The sequence below is a fragment of the Mobula birostris genome, chromosome 15, assembly GCF_030028105.1.
Source record: "Mobula birostris isolate sMobBir1 chromosome 15, sMobBir1.hap1, whole genome shotgun sequence".
NCBI lineage: Eukaryota > Metazoa > Chordata > Chondrichthyes > Myliobatiformes > Myliobatidae > Mobula > Mobula birostris.
Genome location: NC_092384.1, coordinates 83,886,240 through 83,903,658, shown reverse-complemented (window position 1 = coordinate 83,903,658; position 17,419 = coordinate 83,886,240). Strand labels below are relative to the sequence as shown.

The window sequence follows — 17,419 nt, the reverse complement described above, 5'->3', positions numbered from 1 at the left end:
CTTCATCAAGACTCTAAATTTGAGGGCAGGGTGGAGTGGAGGTGAAATTGATGAGCTCAGCATGCAGAACCAATGCAGGTGGTAAGTGTAGCACATAAAGAGCTGGGACCATTACCAGTGTAGGCTTAGAACATGGACTGTTCCATGTAGCTGACAAAAAGGCAGGCATAGCTGGGGCCCATGACTGCATCTTGGTCTTCATTTCAGCAACTCAATTTTTGATTCTTAATCTATATATTAATTGAACAAACCAAATTAGCCAGGATTCCATAGAAACATTTGTGAAGTGAGAGCAGAGAATTGCTTCTTAGAATCAGTATGTTAGAGGAGTTAACTGGGAGCATATGTCATCAGTGTCGTCAGGAGGGGTTAATCAGAGATGTAGTGGTTGGTCTCTCACAGTCCCAGAACACATTCTACACAATCAGGAAAGCTCACCATGCCTCTACTCTCTGTCGAGGCTGAAGAGAGCTGGACAATACACATCTATACTCATGTCATTCTACAGAGAGCATTCTGACAAACTGCATCACTGCATGGTGTGGAAACTGCACTGCGACAGGAAGTCTCTACAACTGCCCAACGTATCACTGACATCAGCGTACCTGCCACCAAGAACCTATACAGTGCCTATAAAAAGCATTCACACCCCCCCCCGCCCCAGAAGTTTTCATGGTTTATTATTTTACAACATTGCATTACAGTCGATTTAATTTGACTTTTTTGACACTGATCAACAGAAAAAGACTTTTTTGTGTCAAAGTGAAAACAGATCTCTACAAAGTGATCTACATTAATTACAAATATAAAACACAATAACTGATTGCATAAGTATTCACTCCCTTTAATATGACACAACAAATGATCACTCATGCAGCCAATTGGTTTTAGAAGTCACATAATTAGTTAAGGTGTCCTAGCTATATATAAACCTGTGTGCAGTCAAGGTGTTTCAATTGATTGTAGTAAAAATACACCTGTGTCTGGAAGGTCCAACTGCTGGTGAGTCAGTATCCTGGCAAAACCTACACCATAAAGACAAAAGAACACTCTAGGCAAAGGTTATTGAAAAAGCACGTCAGGAGATGATACAAGAAAATTTCCAAGTCACTGTCAGAATTTCCAAGTCAGAATATCCCTTGGTGTACAGTTAAGTCAATCATCAAGAACTGGAAAGAATTTGGTACAGCTGTAAATCTGCCTGGAGCAGGCCGTCCTCAAAAACTGAGTGACTGTGCAAGAAGGGGACTCGTGAGGGAGGCCAGCAAGAGATCTCTGACACTCTGGAGGAGTTACAAGCTTAAGTGGCTGAGATGTGAGAGACTGCACATTCAACAACTATTGCCCGGGTGATTCACCAGTCTCAGCTTTATGGGAGAGTGGAAAAGAGTTGAAAAAAAAACACTCACATGAAGTCTCAGCTGGAGTTTGCCAGAAGGCTTGTGGAGACTCTGAAGTCAGCTGGAAGAAGATTCAATGGTCTGATGAAACCAAAATTGAGCTTTTTGGCCATCAGACTAAACACTATGTTTGGCATATGCCAAACACCACACATCATGAAAAACACACCATCCCTACCATGAAGCCTGGTGGTGGCTGCATCACGCTGTGGGGATGCTTCACTGCAGCAGGCCCTGGAAGGCTTGTGAAGGTAGAGGGTAAAATGAATGCAGCAAAATACAGGGAAATCCTGGAGGAAAACCTGATGCAGTCTGCAAGAGAACTGCGACTTGGGTGAAGATCTGTTTTTCCAGCAAGACAGTGACCCAAGCAAAAAGCCAAAGCTACACAAGAATTGCTTAAAAACAAGAAAGTTAATGTCCTGGAGTGGTCAGTCACAGTCCAGACCTCAATCCAATTGAGAATTTGTGGCTGGTCTTGAAGGGGGTTGTTCACTTACGATCCCCATGCAATATGACAGAACTCAAGCAGTTTTGTAAAGAAGAATGGAGAAAAATTGCAGTGTCTAGATGGGCAAAGCTGATAGAGCCCTAGTCACACAAACTCAAGGCTGTAATTGCTGCCAAAGGTGCATCTACTAAATACTGACATGAAGGGGGTGAACACTTATGCAATCATCTGTGTTTTAAAATTGTAATAGGGGCTGTGGACAATTCTGATTTGATGGAGAGGGACGTGAAAGCACAGAGGCACATCTGGAGAAATTTCAGAAGTGCTCGTTTGCTGCTGTCATTACTGTGTGGTCGGGAATCTGCCGGAGGGAAGGCCTCAAAATCCCTGGCTTTGCCTGCTGTTGACAACCAAGATTGAGGACGAATCGTTCGGACAGAGATGGCGCTCAGTACTCGGTGTCGGAGAGCTGATTCGGAGGCTCAATAAAGTTTTCGGATGACTCAGAGATGGATTGTGGTCGGGCATGGCAGGAAGAGTTTTACTTCCTTCACCCGTCTTCGTGAGATGTGGGACAATTGAGAGACTTTGAACTTTTACTGTGCTCATGGACTTCTTCATCAAGTTATGGTATTGTTGTACTGTTGTAACTATATGTTATAATTATGTAGTTTTGTCAGTTTTTTCAGTCTTGGTCTGTCCTGTGTTTTGTGATATCACTCTGGAGGAAATATTGTATCATTTCTTAATGCATGCATTACTAAATGACAATAAAAGAGGATTGCGTGTCTCCATAATCTGATAAATTGGCACAATGACAATAAAGTTGAATCTAATCTAAAATTTAGAGCAAAGTGTCGAACTTTGTTTTCACTTTGACATGACAGTCTTTTCTGATGATCAGTGTCAAAAAAGCCAAATTAAATCCACTGTGATTCAATGTTACAATAAAACATGAAAACTTCCGGGGGTGGGAGAGGGGTGAATACTTTTTATAGACATTGCATACCGAAAGGTGCTGGAAAAACATCATGACTACTTTATCAGTTCCTGTCAGTCACTTTATGGACATACGATCAATCCATGTACAGCATATAAATTAAAGCTATTTCAAGTTTAGTTATCATTCAACCATACGTGGATACAGCTGAATGAAACAGTACTCCTCAGGGACCAAAGTGCAAGGCATACACAGCGCATTCAAAACAGCGAGCAAAAAGACAGTCACGCAAAACAAAAACATATATATAGCCCAAGTCCCTGAGCCATATGTCTCACCACTTGATAGTGCAGTTCCTGCAGTGCACAGTCAAACATATGCATATAATCCAGTCTGTTCCTCCACTGATCAAACCTGGGTCACAGCACTGACAGGATCTCAAGAGCGTGAGTTCATTAAATACCTACAAACTGGGATTTTAGAGCACTTTGTCATTGAGCCCACCAGGGGATCGGTCATACTGGACTGGGTATTATGTAATGAACAGGAGGCGATTACGGACCTTAAAGTAAAAGCACCCTTAGGAGGCAGTGATCACAATATGATTGAGTTCAACTTGAAATTTGATCAGGAGAAAGTAAAGTCTGATGTAGCAGTTTTGCAGTGGAGTAAGGGAAATTACAGTGGTATGAGAGTTGGCCAAAGTAAATTGGAAGGGGTTGCTGGGAAGGATGACAGCAGAGCAGCAATGGTGAGAGTTTCTAGAAAAAATGAGGAAGGTGCAGGATAGATGTATTCTGTCACGTACCCTGTGAGGGGAATAAAGAACCAGCAGAGATGGAATACACTTTGGAGTCCAGTATTGCTATAAACTACTAATAATATTTATTAGTAACTACACAATACAGCAATATAAATGTAAATAAATCACACAGGTTAGCAATGATTATATATAAAAGTAAGTGTGGAATATATATGTATGAAAACCAAGCTTCTTTAAGTCTAGGGGTAAAAAGGTACAGTCTTACGATGTTGAGTAAAGTTCAGTTCAGTTCGTGGTATTGAGTTGAGTAGTGATGGAGATTTCCATCGGGAAGAGAGATTCTGAGACGTGCAGGATACAGTAGTGCCGGTTTGAGATTTTTTTGATAGCATTCCGACATTAAAGGTTTAAAAGTCAGTCGTTCCTTCATCACTTCAGGACTGTAGTCTTGAACTATCCTGAAGGAATGCTGACGATACTTTATCATCCCTTGTCGACGAGCGATCTGGAGAAGTTGTTCTTTAACATTAACATAATGGAAACGAAGAATAACTGGTCTGGGTTTGGAAACAGCCGCTGCCAACTTTACCCACGGTATACGATGGGCGCGATCGAGTAATGGAGGATCGTTGGGAAAAACTGAACCGAACGAATCCTTTAAAAGTTGAGCAAAGAATATTACAGGATCTCCAACCTCAACATCCTCGGGTAGGCCAATTAAACGTAAATTTTGTCTTCTCGATCGATTCTCAAGATCAATAACTTTGGATTTAAGTTGTTGGAGCTGTTTAGTAGTCGAAGCTAGATTCTTCTCTAAGATCTCAACTTTTGTATCCGTCTTCTGAGATTTAGTATCCAGCTCAGAAATTTTTGCATCGTGTTTTTGAACATCAGCATTCAGGAATTTCAAAGATTCCGTGATTGATTTTAAATCTTCATTAAGGCTTTGACGATGTTGTTCAAATTGAGCAGTTAAACTTTCAGATAATTTTATCCGATGCTGCTCAAACATTTCCTCCAAACACTTCACCGTAACTTCGTAAGTTAATTCCGTTGGTTTAGAGTCACCTTTCTTCTTTCCTCCGTTCCCATCAGCGTCTTTCCCATCTTTGGTTTTAGATCTCGTACTCATTTCTTTAAGCTCAAAAGTTGCGATTGACAAAAGGAAGTCAATTAATCGATAATTCAGAGAGATAAAGTAAGTCTTCTGGTGTACTTAAAGTTGATTAGATCAAGGAGATCATAGGTTAAAAAGGATAACGGGAATGGAGCGAAGCCAGAGAGACGACCTCACTCCATGAGCACTCCCTGCAGAATCGTCGTGTTTTCCACTCTACAACTGCCGCTCGGAGCTCTTTGGATGATAATTTCCCATCTGATACAGACACCCTCTCTTAGTCTGTGTTTGGTGCTTTCAGCACCAATTTTTTTTCTCTTTGGTTTTTTTTCTTCAAAATAAACCTTCTACTACTGTGCGATGAAGGTTTTTTATAAGTTTAAGATTTTTGTTCTTTGGTTATTACTATACTGAGTACTCTAGAATTTATATGGAATATTTATCTTCTGTGAATAACATCACTTTCCCTTAGTTAACCTTTTGTTTTAATCTATCCTTTTTTGTTATTACTAATGATCCGATCCGACGGTCATTTGTAGTTATATGCTTCCTATTTTTGATTTTCGCATAATTAAAATGGCCACTTGTCTTTCTTTTTCTATAATTTTTGTTTTTTTTTCGGGACGCCATGTTCTTATGCTTCTTCTTCCCATAATCCATTTTTCTTATTTTGAAAGCGTTTTTTTTATTTACTTGTTTATAATTAACTAATTATATGCACTGATACTGGTTTCTTTTATTTTATATATTTTAGTAATTTTTACTATGGAGACTAATTTACAATACTGTTTATTTTTCACATATTAGTCTTTGGGAGGTCACTTATCTAACATATATTTTTGGAGTTGCCCCCTGCAGAAATGGGGTTAAAGTTAGTATTAGTTAGCGCTTTCTTCAGCCTTCTTTGGCTCAGTTCGGGTTTCTACTTGGGGTTGGGGGAGGGGGTTGTCTTTTTCTTTTTTAATTTTTTCTATTGGGCTGATTCAGAACTACAAAGATGTCCCCAGTGTCGAGATTTCCGGTTCTTCTCTAATCATGTATTCCTCTTCTGATTTCATGAGCTCACATGGTTAACCCCTTACTCACCAAAGAGTTAATTTTTAGTTATGGCTCATTTTATTAATTTTGTCTCTTGGAATACAAATGGCTTAAACCATCCAATAAAACGGAAAAAGATTTTCAAAATATTCCAAAGACTGAATGCTCATATTATCTTTGCTCAAGAGACTCATGTAAGGAAAGAGGACAGTCAACGCTTCTTTAAGTTTTGGAAAGTACAACAATACCACTCAAATGCTCAAGCCAAAATTAAAGGCGTTTCAATTTTTATTGATCCCTCAATTACATTCATTCATCAAGACATCATTTCAGATCCTAATGGCAGATTTCTGTTAATTACGGGGGTACTTTTTAATAAAAAGGTCGCTATGGTTAATGTTTACGCTCCGAATGTGGATTATCCTGAATTCTTTAAACATTTACTTACTTCCCTTCCTAATTTAAACGAGTATATGTTGATAATGGGCGGTGATTTTAATTTATGTTTGAATCCCATGTTGGATAGATCCACAAGTAGTCCGGCTTAACCGAAAAAGTCGGCTACTATTATCAACTCTTTTATGTTGGATGCTGGGATTTCAGAAATTTGGAGATTTCTACATCCAAATGATAAGGAATTCTCCTTTTTTTCACATGTTCACCGTTCTTTTTCCCGAATTGATTATTTCCTGATTGACTCTCAGTTGATTCCATATGTAGTTGATTGTAATTATGACATTGTTGCTATTTCAGATCATGCTCCATTGAAACTTTCCATCAAGTTAATGGATACCTTTTGTACTAGCAGACAATGGCGATTTAACCCTATTTTGCTTCAAGATCAGGACTTTGTCAAATTTATAAAGGAGCAGATTGATTTCTTCTTTTCAACTAATACTACGGAAGAAGTTTCCAACGGAACTGTTTGGGACGCCTTTAAAGCTTATATCCGTGGTCAGATTATTTCCTATTCGGCCGGTTTGAAAAGACGTATTAACAATGAAATACTTCTACTGGTTGATAAAATTAAAGAAGTTGATAAAAAATATGCTATTTCTCCTAGCAAGGAGCTGTACAAACACAGAGTTGAACTCCAATTGGAACATAGCTTATTATTAACATCCTTGATTGAAAATCAATTAATGAGAACTAGAAGTGATTTTTATATTCATAGTGATAAATCAGGTAAATTACTGGCTAACCAATTGAAATTTGATTCGGTTAAACGTCAAATTACTAAGATCCGCAAACAGGATGATACTTTCACAGTTGATCATGTTGGGATAAACCAAACCTTTCAAGAATTTTATACCTCTTTATATCATTCTGATTTTCCTCATGATTCTAATTTCATGCATGATTTTTTAAGTAAATTGAGTTTTCCGAAACTATCTCCCGAAGATTGCCTATCATTAGAAACTTCCATTTCAGAGGAAGAAATAATAACTGCAATCTCATCATTAAATTCTGGTAAAGCACCCGGTCCCGATGGGTTTACAGTGGAATTTTTAAAATTTTTTTCCTCCATTCTTTCTTCTAAGTTGTCTAGAATATTTAAGGAAGCAATTAGTTTAGGTAAATTACCACAATCGTTTTATGAAGCCTCTATTTCCTTAATTCTTAAAAAGAATAAGGATCCTACGGATTGTGCATCCTACAGACCGATATCTCTTCTGAATGTAGATTCAAAAATTTTTTCAAAAATTCTAGCTACTAGACTGGAGAAGGTGTTACCTCAAATTATTTCCATGGATCAAACCAGATTTATTAAAAATCGCTATTCATCTTTTAATATTAGGAGGTTAATGAATATTGTTTACACCCCCTCACTTACTACCCCGGAATGTATTATCTCATTAGATGCTGAGTAAGCCTTTGACAGAGTTGAGTGGCCTTATTTATTTAATGTTCTTGAGAAATTTAATTTTAATTTGACATTTATATCTTGGATTAAATTGTTATATTACTCCCCGGTAGCCTCGGTCTGTACAAATAATTATAGATCTCCTTTTTTTCGTCTTTTTCGTGGTACTAGGCAAGGTTGCCCTCTTAGTCCTTTACTATTTAATATTGCTCTTGAACCTTTAGCAATTGCTATCCGTGACTCGCCAAATACTGTTGGTATTACCCGTGGAAATGAAATACATAAACTATCATTATATGCAGATGATTTGTTGTTATATATCTCTAACCTGGAGAAGTCAATTCCTGCTATCTTAGATCTGTTAGCTCAATTTAGTAACTTTTCTGGTTACAAATTGAATCTTAGTAAGAGTGAATTATTCCCTTTAAATAAGCATGTACCTATTTATGGACGTTTACCATTTAAATTGGTTACTGATTCATTTATATATTTAGGGATAACAATTACCAAAAAATATAAAGATTTATTTAAAGCTAATTTTTTACCTTTAATTGATCAGATTAAACTTTTATTTACCAAATGGTCCCCAATCTCTTTGTCTTTGATTGGTCGGATTAATGCTATTAAGATGATCATTTTGCCTAAATTTTTGTATATATTTCAATCGGTTCCAATCTTTATCCCAAAATCTTTTTTTTGATAACGTAGATTCAAAAATTTCCTCATATATTTGGCAGAATAAAAATCCTAGGTTAGGTAAAAGATATTTACAGAAATCCAAGAAGGAGGGGGGACTTGCCCTCCCAAATTTTAGATTCTATTATTGGGTAATTAATATTCGATATTTAAAATTTTGGCTACAAGATTTGGACGCATCTTTAAACCCTCATTGGGTAAATCTTGAATCTAATTCATTACAAGGGTTTTCCTTGGGCTTGGTTTTAGGAACTTTACTTCCTTTTACTTCTTTTAAATCATATAAACAAATGAACAACCCAATAGTTAAACATACTTTACGTATATGGTTTCAATTCCGAAGATTTTTTGGGTTTAATCAATTCATTCTAGCAAGTCCCATTATATCAAATTTTCTTTTTCAACCTTCCATGATGGATCAAGCTTACTTTGATTGGAAAACCAAAGGTATAATATCTTTTCGCGATTTATTCTTGGATAACTGTTTTATGTCTTTTGATCAACTCTCTAATAAATATAACTTACCCAGATCTCACTTTTTTAGATATTTACAGATTAGAAACTTTTTAATTACTGTCTCTCCTAATTTTCCACACCCATATCCAATGGACACTTTGGAAAAAATCTTAGACTTAAATCTTTCTCAGAAAGGTGTAATAGCAATTGTATATAACATAATTATGAATTTATGTCCTGATGCCTCTAATAAAATTAAAGCTGACTGGGAAAGAGAACTTGAGATTAATATACTGACTGAAAAATGGGAAAAAATTCTTCAGTTGGTGAATTCATCCTCTGTATGTGTTAAGCATAGGTTGATACAGTTTAAAGTAGTTCACAGGGCTCATATGTCCAAAGATAAACTATCTCGTTATTACTCTTATATTAATCCAATATGTGACAGATGCCAGTCTGAGATTGCTTCTCTAACTCACATGTTTTGGTCATGTCCCTTGTTGGAGAAATATTGGAAAGATATTTTTGATATTATTTCAACGGTCCTAAATATAGACTTACAACCTCATCCAATTACTGCTATCTTTGGACTACCAATAATAGACTCAAATAATTTAACCTCTTCATCACGAAGGATGATTGCATTTCTTACTTTAATAGCTAGAAGGTCCATTTTGTTGTATTGGAAAGAGATCAACCCTCCTACAGTATTTCATTGGTTTTCACAAACTATGGTGTGTCTGAATCTGGAGAAAATTAGAAGTGCAGTTTATGACCCTTCTATTAAGTTTGAAAAAATTTGGAGGCCATTTATTCAGCATTTTCATTTGATGTAATTTGATCATTTCCAAACTTGTTTTATCTCTCTGTACTGTTGTTGGAGGGGAATGGAATCGTCGACGCTGAGGTTTTCTTCTTTTCCATTTTTAAGTTGTTAGTTTTGCCCAAGTCTTTTAGTTTAGTTTTTTCTTTTGGGATGGGTTTTTTTTTCTCTTTTTCTTTCTTTCTTTTTTTTTTGCTTTATATTATCCGTGATCAGTTCTACATGTATGGGAGTTTTGGTAATTTCCACTATTTGGTTTTGCAATTACTCTTTTTTTAAACATAACAATACATCTCATATTATCTGTATTATTGCTATGTTTTGTTTCTATATTTTGAAATTAATAAAAAGATTGAAAAAGAAAGAGTAGTGATGGAGAGAGAGAGAGAGAGAGAGGGAGACAGACAGACACAGAGAGAGAGAGAGAGAGAGAGAGAGAGATTTGACTCTTCAGGTGAGCTGATGCCGTTGATCTTCTTGTCGTCCTCCAAGATCCTTTACAAGTCCCCGACTGTGACTTTAACCAGGGGGACCGATCTTCTGTGGTGGAGCTATCACCCCGGCGAGGGTGGACACATAGACAACTCCCCACCAGTCAACCCCTTCTTCAACGGTGGAATAGCAATTTGGATCGATCTGCCTGATCGATCCTCCAAAACCCACTTTCTCCGCGGGCACAACAATGCTCATTCAGTGTCCAGATCACGTGTCGGAGGTCTGTATCATCTGACCTCCCATTTATTTCTCTGTGCTGAGCATCACCTGTCACTCAAAGAGTCCCTCCCTCCTTTGTCTGTAAAGGAGTACACAAGCAGGCAACAAGTCCTTGAAAGTAACATCAACAACCTGCTGAAAATCATAACATCGAGTGTCCATTAAATAACACCGCCTTCGGTCACCATAGCAACTTACAAGCTGCTGGGTGCTGTCTCCAACTCCAAACTCAGTAAAAATCCAAAGTTACTTCCAATGCCTTAAAGTGACAGTCCAACCGTTAATCTTGCTCTCTCTCTCTCTCTTTTCAAAAGCAACATATCAGTGGTAAATAACTCTGTCTCTCTCTCTCCTTTCCAAACAGTTAATAGGGGCACTCCTGGATCCCCTCACAATTCCAAATACAAAAAATACTCAAATGGCAAAATGGTACAACCATAGTTGGCAAAGCTAATGTAAAAGCAAAAGATACAGCATACAACAAAGCAAAAAATAGTAGGAAGACAGAGGATTGGGAAGCTTTTAAAAACCTACAGAGGTTAACTTAAAGAGTCATTAGAAAAAGATAAAATATGAAAACAAGTTAACAAACAATATCAAAGTAGATAGTAAAAGATTTTTCATGCAGGTAAAAAATAAAGAGAACTGAGAGTGGTTATAGGACTGCTGGAAAATGAGGCCAGAGAAATAACAATGGGAGACAAGGAGATGGCAGATGAATTAAATGAGTATTTTCACTGTGGAAGACACTAGCAGTATGCCAGATGTTGAAGGGTGTGAGGGAAGAGAAGTGAGTGCAGAAATTATTACAAGGTCAAAAAGCTGAAAGACCTAAGGGTACATGAGTCACTCAAGCCAGATAAACTACACCCTCGGGTTCTGAAAAGTAGCGGTAGAGATTGTGGAGGGATTAGCGATGAACTTGCAAAAATCATTGGACTCCGGCATGGTGCCAGAGGACCGGAAAATTACAAATGTTACTCCTCTCTTTAAGTAAGGAGAAAGCAGCAGAGGGGAAGTTATAGACCAGCTAGCCTGACCTCAGTGGTTGGGAAGATGTTGGAGTCAATTATTAAGGATGAGGTAATGGAATACTTGGTGACATGGGACAAGATAGGACAAAGTCAGCATGGTTTCCTTAAAGGAAAATCTTGCCTGACGAACCTATTGGAATTCTTTGAGGAGATTACAAGTAGGATAGATAAAGGGGATGCAGTAGATGTTGTACATTTGGATTTTCAGAAACCCTTTGACAAGGTGCCACACGTGAGGCTGCCTACCAAGTTATGAGGTCTTGGTATTACAGGAAAGTTACTGGCATAGTCAGAGAGTTGGCTGATTAGTAAGAGGCAGCAAGTGGCAATAAATGGATCCTTTTCTGGTTGGCTGCCGGTGACTAGTGGTGTTCCACAGGGGTCAGTGTTGGGACCACTTCTTTTTATGCTGTATATAAATGATTTAGATGATGGAATAGATGGCTTTGTTGCCAAGTTTGCAGATGATACAAAGGTTGGCGGAGGGGCAGGTAGTTGTGAAGAAACAGGTAGGATGCAGAAGGACTTAGATAGATCAGGAGAATGGGTAAGAAAGTGGCAAATGAAATAGAATGTGGGAAAATGCATGGTCATGCACTTTGGAAGAAGAAATAAATATGCAGTCTATTTTCCAAATGGGGAGAAAATCCAAAAAATCTGAGATGCAAAAGGATTTGGGAATTCTTGCACAAGCACCCAAAAGGTTAACTTGAAGGTTGAGTCGATGGTGAGGAAGCCAATTGCAATGTTAGCATTCATTTCAAGAGGTCTGGAACGCAAGAGCAAAGATGTGATGCTGAGGCTTTATAAAGCACTGGTGAGGCCTCACCTTCAGCATTGTGAACAGTTTTGGGCTCCTTATCTCAGAAAAGATGTGCTGACATTGCAGAGGGTTCAAAGGAGGTTCACAAAGATGATTCCGGGAATGAAAGGGTCATCATAGAAGGATGGGTCTGTACTTGCTAGAATCTAGAAGGCTGAGGGGAATCTCACTGAAACCTTTCAAATCTGAATCAGAATCGGGTTTATTATCACCAGCATGGGACATGAAATTTCTTAACTTACTAGCAGCAGCTCAATGTAATACATAATATAGAAGAAAAGAATAATGAAATAATATAAGTAAATCTTATTCTGTATACTCTATACAGTATATGTATATTGAATAGATTAAAAATGTGCAAAAAACAGAAATACTATATATTTTTTAAAAAGTGAGGTAGTGTCCAAGGTTTCAATGTCCATTTATGAATCGAATGGCAGAGGGGAAGAAGCTGTTCCTGAATTGCTGAGTGTGGGCCTTCAGCCTTCTGTACCTCCTACCTGATGGTAACAGTGAGAAAAGGGCATGCCCTGGGTGCTGGAGGGTCTTAATGATGGATGCTGCCTTTCTGAGATACCGCTCATTGAAGATGTCCTGGGTACCTTGGAGCTGACTAAATTTATGACCCTCCGCAGCATCTTTTGGTCCTGTGCAGTAGTCCCCTCCCCCCGATACCAGACAGTGATGCAGCCTGTCAGAATGCTCTCCATGGTACATCTATAGAACATAGAACATACAATAGTACAGCACAGTACAGGCCCTTCGGCCCACAATGTTGTGCCAACCCTCAAACCCTGCCTCCCATATAAGCCCCCACCTTAAATTCCATCATATACCTGTCTAGTAGTCTCTTAAATTTCACTAGTGTATCTGCCTCCACCACTGACTCAGGCAGTGCATTCCACGCACCAAACACTCTCTGAGTAAAAAACCTTCCTCTAATATCTCCCTTGAACTTCCCACCCCTTACCTTAAAGCCATGTCCTCTTGTATTGAGCAGTGGTGCCCTGGGGAAGAGGCGCTGGCTATCCACTCTATCTATTCCTCTTATTATCTTGTACACCTCTATCATGTCTCCTCTCATCCTCCTCCTCTCCAAAGAGTAAAGCCCTAGCTCCCTTAATCTCTGATCATAATGCATACTTTCTAAACCAGGCAGCATCCTGGTAAATCTCCTCTGTACCCTTTCCAATGCTTCCACATCCTTCCTATAGTGAGGTGACCAGAACTGGACACAGTACTCCAAGTGTGGCCTAACCAGAGTTTTATAGAGCTGCATCATTACATCCCGACTCTTAATCTCTATCCCTCGACTTATGAAACTTAACACCCCATAAACTTTCTTAATTACCCTATCCACCTGTGAGGCAACTTTCAGGGATCTGTGGACATGTACCCTGAGATCCCTCTGCTCCTCCACACTACCAAGTATCCTGTCATTTACTTTGTACTCTGCCTTGGAGTTTGTCCTTCCAAAGTGTACCACCTCACACTTCTCTGGGTTGAACTCCATCTGCCACTTCTCAGCCCACTGCTGCATCCTATCAATGTCTCTCTGCAATCTTTGACAATCCTCTACACTATCTACAACACCACCAACCTTTGTGTCATCTGCAAACTTGCCAACCCACCTTCTACACCTCTACACCCACATCCAGGTCATTAATAAAAATCATGTAAAGTAGAGGTCCCAGAACAGATCCTTGTGGGACACCACTAGTCACAATCCTCCAATCTGAATGTACTCCCTCCACCACCACCCTCTGCCTTCTGCAGGCAAGCCAATTTTGAATCCACCTGGCCAAACTTCCCTGGATCCCATGCCTTCTAACTTTCTGAATTTAAGCCTACCGTGTGGAACCTTGTCAAATGCCTTACTAAAATCCATATAGATCACATCCACTGCACTACCCTCATCTATATGCCTGGTCACCTCCTCAAAGAACTCTATCAGGCTTATCAGACACAATCTGCCCTTCACAAAGCCATGCTGACTCTCCCTGATCAGACCATGATTCTCTAAATGCCTATAGATCCTATCTCTAAGAATCTTTTCCAACAGCTTTCCCATCACAGATGTAAGGCTCACTGGTCTATAATTACCCGGACTATCCCTACTACCTTTTTTGAACAAGGGGACAACATTCGCCTCCCTCCAATCCTCTGGTACCATTCCCGTGGACAACAAGGGACATAAAGATCCAAGCCAGAGGCTCAGCAATCTCTTCTCTTGCCTCGTGGAGCAGCCTGGGGAATATTCCGTCAGGCCCCAGGGACTTATCTGTCCTAATGTATTTTAACAACTCCAACACCTCCTCTCCCTTAATATCAACATGCTCCAGAACATCAACCTCACTCATATTGTCCTCACCTTCATCAAGTTCCCTCTCATTGGTGAATACCGAAGAGAAGTATTCATTGAGGACCTCGCTCACTTCCACAGCCTCCAGGCACATCTTCCCACCTTTATCTCTAATCGGTCCTACCTTCACTCCTGTCATCCTTTTTTTCTTCACATAATTGAAGAATGCCTTGGGGTTTTCCTTTACCCTACTCGCCAAGGCCTTCTCATGCCCCCTTCTTGCTCTTCTCAGCCCCTTCTTAAGCTCCTTTCTTGCTTCCCTATATTCTTCAATAGACCCATCTGATCCTTGCTTCCTAAACCTCATGTATGCTGCCTTCTTCCACCTGACTAGATTTTGCACCTCACTTGTCACCCATGGTTCCTTCACCCTACCATTCTTTATCTTCCTCACCGGGGCAAATTTATCCCTTACATCCCGCAAGAGATCTCTAAACATCGACCACATGTCCATAGTACATTGCCCTGCAAAAACATCATCCCAATTCACACCCGCAAGTTCTAGCCTTATAGCCTCATAATTTGCCCTTCCCCAATTAAAAATTTTCCTGTCCCCTCTGATTCTATCCTTTTCCATGATAATGCTATAGGCCAGGGAGCGGTGGTCACTGTCCCCCAGATGCTCACCCACTGAGAGATCTGTGACCTGACCCGGTTCATTACCTAGTACTAGATCTAGTATGGCATTCCCCCGTTCGGCCTGTCCACATCCTGTGACAGGAATTGGTCCTGGACACACTTAACAAACTCTGCCCCATCTAAACCCTTGGAACTAATCAGGTGCCAATCAATATTAGGGAAGTTAAAGTCACCCATAACAACCCTGTTATTTTTGCACTTTTCCAAAATCTGCCTCCCAAGCTGCTCCTCTGTATCTCTGCTGCTACCAGGGGGCCTATAGAATACCCCCAATAGAGTAACTGCTCCCTTCCTGTTCCTGATTTTCACCCATATTGAATCAAAAGAGGATCCTGCTACACTACCCACCCTTTCTGTAGCTGTAATAGTATCCCTGACCAGTAATGCCACCCCTCCTCCCCTTTTTCCACCCTCTCTATCCCTTTTAAGACACTGAAATCCAGGAATATTGAGAATCCATTCCTGCCCTAGTGCCAGCCAGGTCTCTGTAATGGCCACTACATCATAATTCCATGTATGTATCCAAGCTCTCAGTTCATCATCTTTGCTCCTGATGCTTCTTGCATTGAGGTACACACATTTCAGCCCTTCTACCTTACTGTCTTTACACTGTTTATTCTGCTTCTCTTTCCTTAAAGCCTCTCCAAATGTTAGATCTGGCTTTACTCCATGCACTTCTTTCACTGCTCTATCGCTCTGGGTCCCGTCCCCCTCGCAAATTAGTTTAAATCCTCCCGAACCATGCTAGCAAACCTATCTGCAAGAATAGTGCTCCCCCTTGAGTTCAGGTGCAACCCATCCAATCTGTACAGGTCCCACCTTCCCCAGAAGAGATCCCAATGATCTAAAAATCTAAAACCCTGCTCCCTGCACCAACTCCTCAGCTATGCATTCAACTGCCATCTCCTCCAATTCTTACCATCACTGTCACGAGGCACTGGCAGCAATCCTGAGAACGTCACCCTTGAGGTCCTGTTCTTCAGCCTTCTGCCTAGTTCCCAAAACTCACACTTCAGGACCTCTTCCCTCTTCCTGCCTACGTCGTTGGTCCCAACATGTATCATGACTTCTGGTTGCTATCCCTCTTGTACCAGGATGTCGTGCACCTGGTCAGAGACATCCCGGACCCTGGCACCCGGGAGGCAACAAACCATGTGGGTGTCCTTTTCACGTCCACAAAATCTCCTGTCTGCTCCCCTGACTATAGAGTCTCCAATGACGACAGCTCTCCTCTTCTCCATCCCACCCTTCTGCACCACAGGGTCAGACTCAGTGCCGGAGGCCCTGCCACCGTGGCTCACACCCGGTCGGTTGTCCCCACCAACAGTATCCAGGACGGTAAACTTATTCAGGGGAATGGCTACAGGGGTGCTCTGCACTACCTGTCTGCTCACAAAGTTTTTGAGTGTATTTGTTGACATACCAAATCTCTTCAGACTCCTAATGAAGTACAGTCGCTGTCTTGCCTTCTTTATAACTGCATCGATATGTTGTGACCAGGTTAGATCCTCAAAGATCTTGACACCCAGGAGCTTGAAACTGCTCACTCTCTCCACTTCTGATCCCTCTATGAGGATTGGTATGTGTTCCTTCGTCTCACCCTTCCTGAAGTCCACAATCAGCTCTTTCGTCTTACTGACGTTGAGTGCCAGGTTATTGCTGTGACACCACTCCACCATTATCTCACTCCTGTACGCCCTCTCGTCACCACCTGAGATTCTACCAACAATGGTAGTATCGTCAGCAAATTTATAGATGGTATTTGAGCTATGCCTAGCCACACAGTCATGTGTATATAGAGAGTAGAGCAGTGGGCTAAGCACACACCCCTGAGGTGTGCCAGTGTTGATCGTCAGCGCGGAGGAGATGTTATCACCAATCCGCACAGAATATGGTCTTCCAGTTAGGAAGTTGAGGATCCAATTGCAGAAGGAGGTAGAGGCCCAGGTTCTGCAACTTCTCAATCAGGATTGCAGGAATGATGGTATTAAATGCTGAGCTATAGTCGATGAACAGCATCCTGACATAGGTGTTTGTGTTGTCTAGGTGGTCTAAAGCTGCGTGGAGAGCCATTGAGATTGCATCTGCCATTGACGTATTGTGGTGATAGGCAAATTACAATGAGTCCAGGTCCTTGCTGAGGCAGGAGGTCAGTCCAGTCATGACCTAGACATGATAGATGTGGGGGAGACGAGGACAAGAGGGCACAGCCTCAGGATGGAGGGATGTTCATTTAAAAAAGAGATGTTGAGAAATTTCTTTAGCCAGAGGGTGGTGAACTTGTGGAATTTATTACCAC

General features: G+C 40.3%; 1 protein-coding gene across 3 annotated transcripts in view; it reads right to left on the bottom strand.

The window, feature by feature from the left end:
• LOC140210342 (uncharacterized) overlaps positions 1 to 17,419 on the bottom strand; it is a 56,463-nt gene that overhangs the window by 24,371 nt on the left and 14,673 nt on the right. The gene's annotated exons all lie outside the window — the stretch shown is intronic.